Below are 12,371 nucleotides of genomic sequence, written 5' to 3'. Positions count from 1 at the left end.
ACTTACATCAGATCTATCTACATATGCATCAGTATCAACAAAGGGGTGGTGGGGTTTAACTGCAGCAAGCCAGCTTTGACTCGGTGGCTAACCAGAACTACGACTGCAAGTAACTCTTTTGAGGTGGCGCACACGAGTCCACATATTCACCATATCAATACACCACTATGGATCCGCTCCCGTCTCCCTACGAGAACGCCATCCATAGCACTCACGCTTATCTTGCGTATTTTAGAGTATCCACTTTCACTTGTCTATGAACTGTACAGGCAACCCAGAAGTCCTTTACCGCGGACATGGTTATTCGAATAGATCATATTAACCCTGTAGGGGTGTACTTCTTCACACACGCTCTCACCACTTACCACCGTTTACACGACATGTACTGGGCAACCTTCAAGCGGAAGCCCAGCGAGGGTGTCGGCCACGACCTGACTAACCACACAAGTCTCTCGTCCAGGTTTATCGCCTACTCGGGTTCCATCCGCAAGGAGATCCGGCCGGGGTGTCGCTCACGGCCCCAAACGATGTGTGCAGGGTTCCCAAGCCCAAACCCACCTGTACTTGGTACACCGGGCCACTGTGCCTAGTCTGCCCCAAACCCACCTGTACCGGGTGCCACTTGGTAGACTACTAACACTACCTACAAACACCAAAAACTAGTTGCAACTCCTGGACAGAGATCAAGTTGATTAATAAGTCGAGAGAGCTTGGAGCACCCGGAGCCCAATGTGTGGTAGTAGCTGTTCATGGATCACAAACACAAAACTCAGTTCCTGAGGATGGCTGCAATGAGACAACCCACCATGTACTCCTACATGGCCTCTCACCGCTACCTTTACCAAATCGTGTTCACACACTTAGCTCACACACAGTAGGACATGTTTACAGACCTCCGATTCATTCCCGATGAATCAGACCTGACTTAACTCTAAGCAGTAGCAAGCATGACAAACAAGCATGAATGAGTAGGCACATCAGGGCTCAAACAACTCCTACTCATGCTAGTGGGTTTCATCTATTTACTATGGCAATGACAGGTCATGCAGAGGATAAAGGGGTTCCGCTACCGCAGCAAGTAACAGTTGAATCGTTGTTGTCCTAATGCAGTAAAAGAGAGCAGGAGCGAGAGAGTGGGATTGTATCGGAATGAACAAGGCGTTTTTGCTTGCCTGGCACTTCTGAAGATAATATAGTTCTTCATCGGTGTCATCGATCACATCGTCGGTACACGTCTACTGAGAGGGGACAAGCACCGACAAACAAAGAAGAAACACAACCAATGCAATACAACAATATGATGCATGAACGTGACATGGCAATATGCTGTGGTTTGTGCTAATGCACCTAAAACCAGATTAAATGAAGTTGGTTTGAATCCAAGATTCAAATTCAAACTCCACATGTGGTTATTTAAATGTCATTTAATTGAATTGTCCTAAACAGTAGTCATAAGTTGTTGTAACATGCATGAAAATGGTACAGATGGATAGATTGGATTTTTCTGATCATTTTTCATATATAATTTGTTTCATTTGGAGTTACGGTTGAATTTCTATGAATTTTAGAAGTTTTGAACATTTTCTGGAATTTCCTGAATAAGAATAAATCCAGTAAATGATTTATTGCATAAGCACAACGTCACTGTGACGTCGGCAGGTCAACAGGCGCTACTGCAGGTCAAAACCTGACCAGTGGGGTCCACTGGTCAGTGACAAGGGTTGGTTAGTGCCGCTGACATGTGGGCCCAGTCAACGGCCACGTCAGCTGGGTCAATTCTGACGCGTGGGGCCAGTCAACGTGTGACGTGGCCAGGTCAAACTAACCTGTGGGGCCCGTAGGGTTAGTTTAATCTAAACAGGAGATAATCCAGGGTTAGTTAGTCAGCGGGGCCCAGGTGTCAGTGGCTGCAGTGGTAATTAGTAGGTGGATTAGACCTAATCTAATCACGCCACATCGGCGTCGCCGGATCAAGTCGCCGGCGACCTTAAAGGATGGCGGTGGCTCGTCGGAGTTTCTATTCCGGCGACCATTCGCAAGGCGGAGGGCATCTACACGTTGTGGGTGCTTGGCCGCATCCATCTACGGAAACAAGAGGGGCTGAGGTCAGCCGAGCTCGCCGGAATCAAGCTCACGGCGGCGGCCGGAGTTTGGGCGATGATGCAACCGTCGCTATGGTGCACGGCAGGAGCAACGGGTGGCCTCTAGGTGCTCCTAGAGGTTTGCTGAGCACCGAAACGCGTTCAGCTTCGAGCCCGAGCGGCTGCGGCGATGACAGTGACATGGCCGGCGGCAGAAGCTTTCGGCTCCAAGGAAAACCACGCCTAGGGGACGCGTTCCGCAGCGAGAAGAGAGGGGAAAGAAGGCAGGGCTCATGTAGATCACGAAGCGATGCTCGGGGTAGCCGGGGGCGTGCTGAGGATGACAAATCGTCGAGGGCGATCGCCGGCTACCGAAGCTTGAAGACGGAGTCGACGCAGTCGTCTTGGGGCGTCCGGGCGCTCGAGGCTCGCTCCAGGAGGTGTAATGGATGGTGGCGGAGCTTTTAGACGACATGGGGAGGCGAGGGGAGCACGGTAGACATGGCTACGGCGAGCGGCGGCGACGAGCTCCGCTCAGTGGTGCAGGGGGAGGAGCTAGAGAGGAGTGGAGAGGCCAGGGAGCGAGGGAGAGGGGAGAGGGGTCACGGGCATCCCCGTGGCATCGCTAGAAGGGTCGGGGAGGGGGGGAAGCAGGAAGGGAGGAGGCCACGGTGACGGCAGCGCTCGCCACCGAGCTGCTTTGGGGCGAGGGGAGGAAGACGACAGGAGGGGGTGACCTGCTGGGCTGGGCCAGCTCCTAGGCTGCACAGTGCTTGGCCTGTGGGCTTTAGGTAAGCGCCAGGTACTAACTCTCTCTCTCTCTTTTCCTGTTTTTCTATTTTTCTGCAGCTGTGTGGCTTTATTAAAAATACTAAATCAATCCCAAAAATCATGCAACTGCTCATGACCACTTTTAGAAATATATCCTACAGTAAACATTTCAGTTTGGGATTATTTGAGCATTTAAAATATTTTATAGTATTTAAATGCCCAAATGCAAATAAGTAATGATTTAATTCAAAAATCCAGAATGGCCTAAAAACATGTGCATCATTTTTGGCAGAGGTTTTCACCTTTACCAGAAATCATGAACATTTCCAAAGGGCATTTTGGGTTTATTGAAAAAGATTTTATTTTGACCCTAGTTGAATTCATTAGCTGCTAGGGTTTATCAGCCCCGATTTCAAGTTTCATAAAAAATTTAAACATGATGCATGGATGCTAAAGCAAAAACAAGCAAGGCCTGAACTGGGGATGTGACAACTCACCCCCACTAAACAAGAATCTCGACCCGAGATTCAGGCGTAGGGTAAGACGAAGGGGAACACAACCTAACACAATCTTCACGATCCAGGTTGCCCTTCATAAGAACATTGATTCGATCACCATCATTGTATCGATGTCTTCCTCTGAGAACTCCAACTATCAAGACAAGAAGAGGAAAGGAAAACTCTAGAAGAATTGATCTTCTCGAAGACCGAACAACTCAGGATCAACTCATGGGATGAGACATAGCAGCATTCCCCGAGCTGAGACACGAGGCATACATCTATAAGGATGGAGTGGAACATATGACAAGGGTTCACTAGGTAGGCAACAATTTCACGCTTAAGAAGGTGGTGAACGGTTGTCAACGTAGCGAGGAGTTGAGTTGCCATGATACCTTAATGAGACATCTTAGAGGAGGTGACTCGTGGAATCATCCCTTAAGTGGCAAAAGAATTTCTTTTGATACATAGATCATTGGAACTCTCCTCACCAGTCTGAGGCAATTTACAAACGATCGTTTGACAGAGTTCGGGAGAAAGACACACTCGGGCTAGAATGGATGATGTGGATTACCTTGTTGAAGAAAACGTAATGGATCAATTTGCTTACCACCGGAAATGGAAGGGACCCATGGTAGAATGGCACATTGGCGGTGCAAGCTGGGAAAAAAATGCAAATGCTGGGAATGATTCTGGTAACTGGGGAAGAACCCAACAGTAGAGAGTGAATCCACTGTTTGAAAGGGTCATAGCATTGCCGAGGAAACTGAGAGCACTATGCAATTAATGCCGATGATCAAACCTAGCACTTGCGTGTGCTCTCAAGAACTCCGCTTCTAATGTTCTCCTTGATGTGCTAGCGTAACCCATTCATTGAAATGGTTTGGTAACTAGACCATCAAGTAAAAGGTCTAACTTCGGGCGCACAAGAATCCATAAGAAACAATTAGGGAGTAAATCCCACGAAATCCTTATGGGGAGGTAGCCAACTTTCTCAATCAAGAGCCTACAATAATGGGTCTTCCGGCTAGATGTGTTGGCCACGACATCCACTTTACCGGGTTACAAAGAGACTAATATTATAGTTCTTGGGAAAACGTTCCATCCATCATATCTGCCTGAGATTCAGATCTGGTTGGTGTCAAAATATTCCAGACACATCAAGTCTAGAAAGAAAAATGAAAGTTTGCAACACAAATCGACAAGATGATGTTGCGAGATTCTCGGGGAATGAACTACGATAGCAAGCTCCAAAACATGAGCTGGTTCTGCTACAAACATGTGAATACGATGTCCCAAACAATCATGCCCACGTAGTAGTCTTATAATGAAACACTACCGAGTTTAGGTTGGGGAACCATCATCAAGGATATTGAAGTCCTTACATAAGTCCGGATTAGCTCTTATGAAGGAACTCCATCTCCTTGAACAAATCTGTCAGTGGCTTGGTGTGCTAAGGATACATATAGAATGGAGGTTGCAAGTCTCCAAACCACAGAATGCTTCGCACGCATGCATGCCCTATTTGGGGTGATTCCAGAGGAAGCAACATTGACTTTCTCGAATCCACGGGGGCAACTTGCATCAAATGCACATGAATTAGAGGAAGTCACTTCTTCTTCCGGGCATATGCTTCATGCACGGAACATGAAGATAATGCTTATAGAAGTTTCCAATACTAGCTGGATGTTCAACACGAATCATGGAGGGGATAAGGATGTTGTCGATGGGCTCAACAACAATTCATCCAGGTTTCCATATGAATGGAATTCCACAATTATATGAACAAGGTGATAGCACTGGTCAGACCAAAGGATGTAATGTGTATGCCCGAGGGATCAACCACGAGTAAGACAACATTATGAATATCGTTGGTTCTGACTTGATTTGACGATAGCCCATACGCAAATCAAAGATTTGGGTAAGATAATAGATCCAACAATTCACATGAGGATCAGTCAATGAAGATATCATCTTTCTTCAACACACATGCACAAGGATATCCCTTGGAATGAACTGAGTCGGACAAGCTTTTATCTTCCAACTCTCCAAGTTGTTGTTTAGCTTAACCAACTAGCTTAGGGTATCCAACACAGATTCTTGGAGAAAGGGTGGTTTATAGAAAACCCAACTTGATCACGAACTCAACATAGCGGTCAGGTGACGACCTGGTGATACTTCCGAGAAGATATTCAGAAAATCACGAACCACCGATATGTCACTAGGCTCGAGAAAAATCTTGCTTTTCAGGGCAAGACGAGATGATCAAATAAGAAAGGGATTGAATAATCCTAACTCATTGATCGAAGAGTGCACCGGAAATAAGGACTAGGTAGCACGATCAGTCTTAGAATGATGATTCAAGAACCAACACGCTAAGAATGAAATTATTGTCCTTTAACTACCAAGCAACAAGGTTGCTAGGAGTATTGATTTTACACATCACGATTCACTTGTCGACATTCCGGTTGTAACAACACGGGAACCGAGAAATGAATAATGATGGAGAGAGTATCACTGTATCAAGAGTTCATAGGATGGTGAGCAATTCCCGTGATATTCTTGATATAAAGATGGTAATACTCCAAGGTGGAGCAGAGCAAAAGCTGGATTAGTATTTATTCTGCGGAGCACAACTACTTTGACCCAATCCTGGATATGGATGGGGTACTAGAGTTTGTTTCTCCTAGTCATTCTGGAATAGAATGGCTTGATGGACCACAAGAGTAATAGGCATCGATGAACGAATGCACACATACTCTCGACTATCAATTGATAGACGAAGGTCAGAAAATAACTAAAGAGGGACAACTCCAAAGAACATATGATTTTCTGAGTTGTGGATGCATAGATTTAGTATGTCAAACAAAGCTCAACATATTTCTTACGGATAACCCATGCAGAAAGGTTGAACTGGCAGAGTCACAATATAGAATGGAGAACTCACCAAAGAGCACTCTATTGTGATATTCGGTTCAATGAGGAACTTCTGCCATATTGGTTCATGGTATTGGAAGAACGATATACCACGGACCTCGAGGACTATCGCAAAGGTTACTAATAACCTAAAGGGACGAGCAAACACTATCAACATGAAGTAAGTAGGGTGGATCTTGGGTCAAGAACCCAGGAATAGAATGCCTACTAACTATGTGGCATCACGGGATGCTTTCGAGAATGATGTCCAGAATCATCACACTGGGAACACAAAACATGGCTACGTTACTAGGTGATACTCTAGACACCTAGGGTCATAATAATAGCTCCAACATATACGCTGAGGCAATAGAGTACCTCAACTCACCGTTTAGTGTGGTTAACCCGGCCAGAAAGGACATCGAAACAGAGGGAAGGATTTTGCAATTGCATCAGATTATTTAGAAACCTGGGATGACTCGGATATCATAACGGCTGTAAATGCTCAAAAGATTGGAGACATGCTACAAAAATGGTGGCATAGCCACTCAGAAGCACAATATCAAGGTTTCCAGATCAACAGTTAACATATAAAAGATAGTAGGAACTGAATGCAAGCTTAGAACCATCAATCCTATACGGCTACAGATTAGTAACATGTGATCCTGATAGAAAGAAGAGAAATCCCAATTTCTTAACCCCGTAGGAAAGATAAGATGACTCGGATCAAAAGGCATAAGGTATAAGGAGTAAAAAGAGCCTTACGTTCCATCCCACAATCAATTCCCTTACATAACTATAGAATTTTCTAGACTCAACTTCGACCAGTTTGGCTTGGTAAACCTACAGGCAGTCAAGCTCTGATACCAAAGCTGTCAGGACCCCAATCCTAAGTCACACCGATCTAGCATGTAACACATCATATCACCTTGCGGCCTCACGCACGGTATTCCCACGGGTGCCACCTTACCTGGCCCGGGACCGTTTGCGCCTTTTGGCTCACGTATATGATAGTGCCGCTAGCATCCATATGACAAAGAACCCGGGCTGACATGGCTAGTCGTGAACCCAAAGTGGCACTAACTTACAGGGACAGGCATACATGACCCAACAACGAACGTGTCGGTCATCAGCGAGTGAATCCAGGCTGTAGCACTGGGCTAGCAGGACTCCGGTGAACCGGGCTGTAGCGGGCTAACAGGACTCCGGAATTCATCGCATGACATTTCCCCGAGGGGACTGACACAGGAACGAAGAAGGACACATGCCGGCCAGCCTAAGTGTTCCGGAGCAGTAGCAAGCTACCATGGCTCAGTGGAAACACTAGGAGACATTTCCCGGTAGGAGAGGCTACTAAGGATAAACAACTAGATAGTCAGATCCCACACATACCAAGCATTTCAATAACATACACACAATATGCTCGATATGTGCAAATACAACATGGCATCACAACATGACTCTACAACTCAAGTATTTATTCAATAGGCTCCGAGGAGCGAGATATTACAAACATGGGTCTCATGACCCAACATTCAGAGCATACAAGTCAAAGCACAAGCGGAAGCTTAACATGTCTGAGTACAGACATCTACAAATGAAAAAGGCTGAGAAGCCTGTCTATCTACCAGATCCTGCCGAAGGCACAAGATCGTAGCTGAGGTAACAAGCTAAACGTCGAAGTCCACGCGGTACTACTAGCGAGACTAAAGTCTCTCTGCAAAAACATAAATTAAGCAATGTGAGTACAAATGTACCCAGCAAGACTTACATCAGATCTATCTACATATGCATCAGTATCAACAAAGGGGTGGTGGGGTTTAACTGCAGCAAGCCAGCTTTGACTCGGTGGCTAACCTGAACTACGACTGCAAGTAACTCTTTTGAGGTGGCGCACACGAGTCCACATATTCACCATATCAATACACCACTATGGATCCGCTCCCGTCTTCCTACGAGAACGCCATCCATAGCACTCACGCTTATCTTGCGTATTTTAGAGTATCCACTTTCACTTGTCTATGAACTATACAGGCAACCCAGAAGTCCTTTACCGCGGACACGGCTATTCGAATAGATCATATTAACCCTGCAGGGGTGTACTTCTTCACACACGCTCTCACCACTTACTGCCGTTTACACGACATGTACTCGGCAACCTTCAAACGGAAGCCCAGCGAGGGTGTCGGCCACGACCTGACTAACCACACAAGTCTCTCGTCCAGGTTTATCCCCTATTCGGGTTCCATCCGCAAGGAGATCCGGCCGGGGTGTCGCTCACGGCCCCAAACGATGTGTGCAGGGTTCCCAAGCCCACCATCCGGGTGCTACTTGGTAAACCGGGCCACTGTGCCTAGTCTGTCCCAAGCCCACCTGTACCGGGTGCCACTTGGTAGACTACTAACACTACCTACAAACACTAGAAACTAGTTGCAACTCCTGGACAGAGATCAAGTTGATTAATAAGTCGAGAGAGCTTGGAGCGCCCGGAGCCCAATGTGTGGTAGTAGCTGTTCATGGATCACAAACACAGAACTCAGTTCCTGAGGACGGCTGCAATGAGACAACCCACTATGTACTCCTACATGGCCTCTCACCGCAACCTTTACCAAATCATGTTCACACACTTAGCTCACACACAGTAGGACATGTTTACACACCTCCGATTCATTCCCGATGAATCAGACCTGACTCAACTCTAAGCAGTAGCAGGCATGACAAACAAGCATGAATGAGTAGGCACATCAGGGCTCAAACAACTCCTACTCATGCTAGTGGGTTTCATCTATTTACTGTGGCAATGACAGGTCATGCAGAGGATAAAGGGGTTCAGCTACCGCAGCAAGTAATAATTGAATCGTTGTTGTCCTAATGCAGTAAAAGTGAGCAGGAGCAAGAGAGTGGGATTGTATCGGAATGAACAAGGGGGTTTTGCTTGCCTGGCACTTCTGAAGATAATATAGTTCTTCATTGGTGTCATCGATCACATCGTCGGTACACGTCTACTGAGAGGGGACAAGCACCGACAAACAAAGAAGAAACACAATCAATGCAATGCAACAATATGATGCATGAATGTGACATGGCAATATGCTGTGGTTTGTGCTAATGCAACTAAAACCAGATTAAATGAAGTTGGTTTGAATCCAAGATTCAAATTCAAACTCCACATGTGGTTATTTAAATGTCATTTAATTGAATTGTCCTAAACAGTAGTCATAAGTCGTTCTAACATGCATGAAAATGGTATAGATGGATAGATTGGATTTTTCTGATCATTTTTCATATATAATTTGTTTCATTTGGAGTTACGGTTGAATTTCTATGAATTTTAGAAGTTTTGAACATTTTCTGGAATTTCCTGAATAAGAATAAATCCAGTAAATGATTTATTGCGTAAGCACTGCGTCACTGTGACGTCGGCAGGTCAACAGGTGCTGCTGCAGGTCAAACCTAACTAGTGGGGTCCACTGGTCAGTGACAAGGGTTGGTTAGTGCCGCTGACATGTGGGCCCAGTCAACGGCCACGTCAGCTGGGACAATTCTGACACGTGGGGCCAGTCAACGTGTGATGTGGCCAGGTCAAACTGACCTGTGGGGCCCGTAGGGTTAGTTTAATCTAAACAGGAGATAATCCAGGGTTAGTTAGTCAGCGGGGCCCAGGTGTCAGTGTCTGCTGTGGTAATTAGTGGGTGGATTAGACCTAATCTAATCACGCCACGTCGGCGTCGCCAGATCAAGTCGCCGGCGACCTTAAAGGACGGCGGTGGCTCGTCAGAGTTTCTATTCTGGCGACCATTCGCAAGGCGGAGGGTATCTACGCGTTGCGGGTGCTTGGCCGCATCCATCTACGCAAACAAGAGGGGCTGAGGTCAGCCGAGCTCGCCGGAATCAAGCTCACGGCGGCGGCCGGAGTTCGGGCGATGAGCAACGGGTGGCCTCTAGGTGCTCCTGGAGGTTTGCTGAGCACCGAAACGCGCTCAGCTTCGAGCCCGAGCGGCTGCGGCGATGGTAGTGATATGACCGGCGACAGAAGCTTTCGGCTCCAAGGAAAACCATGGCTAGGGGACGCGTTCCGCAACGAGAAGAGAGGGGAAAGACGGCAGGGCTCACGTAGATCACGAAGCGATGCTCGGGGTAGCCGGGGGCGTGTTGAGGATGACGAATCGTCGAGGGCGACTGCCGGCGACCGAAGCTTGAAGACAGAGTCGAGGCGGTCGTCTTGGGGTGTCCGGGCGCTCGGGGCTCGCTCCAAGAGGTGTAACGGATGGTGGCGGAGCTTTCAGACGACACGGGGAGGCGAGGGGAGCACGGTAGGCGTGGCTACGGCGAGCGGCGGTGATGAGCTCCACTCGGTGGTGCAGGGGGAGTAGCTAGAGAGGAGTGGAGTGGCCAGGGAGCGAGGGAGAGGGGAGAGGGGTCACGGGCGTCCCCGTGGCATCGCTAGAAGGGTCGGGGAGGGGGGAAGCAGGCAGGGAGGAGGCCACGGTGACGGCAGCGCTCGCCACCGAGCTGCTTTGGGGCGAGGGGAGGAAGACGACAGGAGGGGGCTGGCCTGCTGGGCTGGGCCAGCTCCTAGGCTGCACAGTGCTGGGCCTGTGGGCTTTAGGTAAGCGCCAGGTACTAACTCTCTCTCTCTCTCTTTTCCTGTTTTTCTATTTTTCTGCAGCTGTGTGGCTTTATTAAAAATACTAAATCAATCCCAAAAATCATGCAACTGCTCATGACCACTGTTAGAAATATATCCTACAGTAAACATTTCAGTTTGGGATTATTTGAGCATTTAAAATATTTTATAGTATTTAAATGCCCAAATGCAAATAAGTAATGATTTAATTCAGAAATCCAGAATGGCCTAAAAACATGTGCATCATTTTTGGCAGAGGTTTTCACCTTTACCAGAAATCATGAACATTTCCAAAAGGCATTTTGGGTTTATTGAAAAAGATTTTATTTTGACCCTAGTTGAATTCATTAGCTGCTAGGGTTTATCAGCCCCCATTTCAAGTTTCATAAAAAATTTAAACATGATGCATGGATGCTAAAGCAAAAACAAGCAAGGCCTGAACTGGGGATGTGACAAAAAGGTTAAAAAAGAGTAAATTAATGCACTGACTTCTCCCTGTTAGGCTGAATCAACCACCTCTCATCGCGGGTCGCCGGCACGAACGGTAGCTTAGTACCACCACGCTGGTAGACCTTCTTGGCCTCCTCAACCCGCTCGCTCTTGCTGAAGCTACCTTAGATATGGTCTCTAGTCTCCGAAGTCACGTGTTACGAAGACTCTGGGACCCAGGCTCCTGGGAGGAAGACTGTGGGACCCGAGTCTCCTGGGAGGAAGACACTAGGACCCGAGGCTGGGCGACCAGAGGCTCGTCGACCCGTGGCTTGGCGACCAGAGGCTCGTCGTCTCGAGGCTCATGGACTGGAGTCCAACACGGGTCCAGGTCAGACGGGTCCACCTGAGGCGGAGCACTCCGGTGGTCCAGAGAATCAGCGGGGGGTGGCGGCGAGGAAGGCAGAATAACCTTCCTGCCTCACATAGTGCCCCGTCCACCTCTACCTCCACCCCTCTTCTTCCCCCGACCTCCTCTCCCGGTCGAAGAAGAAGAGCCCGCCGAAGGTGTTGGGGGTGTGTGCATGCTATCTACTAGCACCCTCCGAAGGTTCTTGGGTGGAATAACAACACCTCTCCCACGCACCGAGGTAGGAGGCTCGGAGCGCTCTCGACCCAGGCCCACCATCTGTCAACACCTCCAATGACAAAGAGTAAACGAAATTAGTACAACATAAACATAATAAAAAAATAATGTGTATCATCATCATGAACATAATAAAAAACTGAATACCTAATAACACAAACTAATTAATATCAGGGTGTCGGTGTCGGGGGTGCCCGTGTCGGGATCTCGGGGTGTCGGGTTGGGGGTCGGGGTGTCGGTGGTGTCATGTCGAGGGTCGAGGGGTCGTGGTGTCAAGGTGTCGTGTCGAGGGTCGGGGTGTTGGGCTGTTGTGTCGAGGGTCGAGGGGTCGGGGTGTCGGGTGGTCATGGTCGGGATGGCAAATCCTCGACCCCTCGACCCCTTGACCCTCAACACGACACCCC

The sequence above is a fragment of the Triticum dicoccoides genome, chromosome 5B, assembly GCF_002162155.2.
Source record: "Triticum dicoccoides isolate Atlit2015 ecotype Zavitan chromosome 5B, WEW_v2.0, whole genome shotgun sequence".
Lineage (NCBI taxonomy): Eukaryota > Viridiplantae > Streptophyta > Magnoliopsida > Poales > Poaceae > Triticum > Triticum dicoccoides.
The sequence above is the reverse complement of the archived record's forward strand: the minus strand, read 5'-3'. Positions refer to the sequence as shown.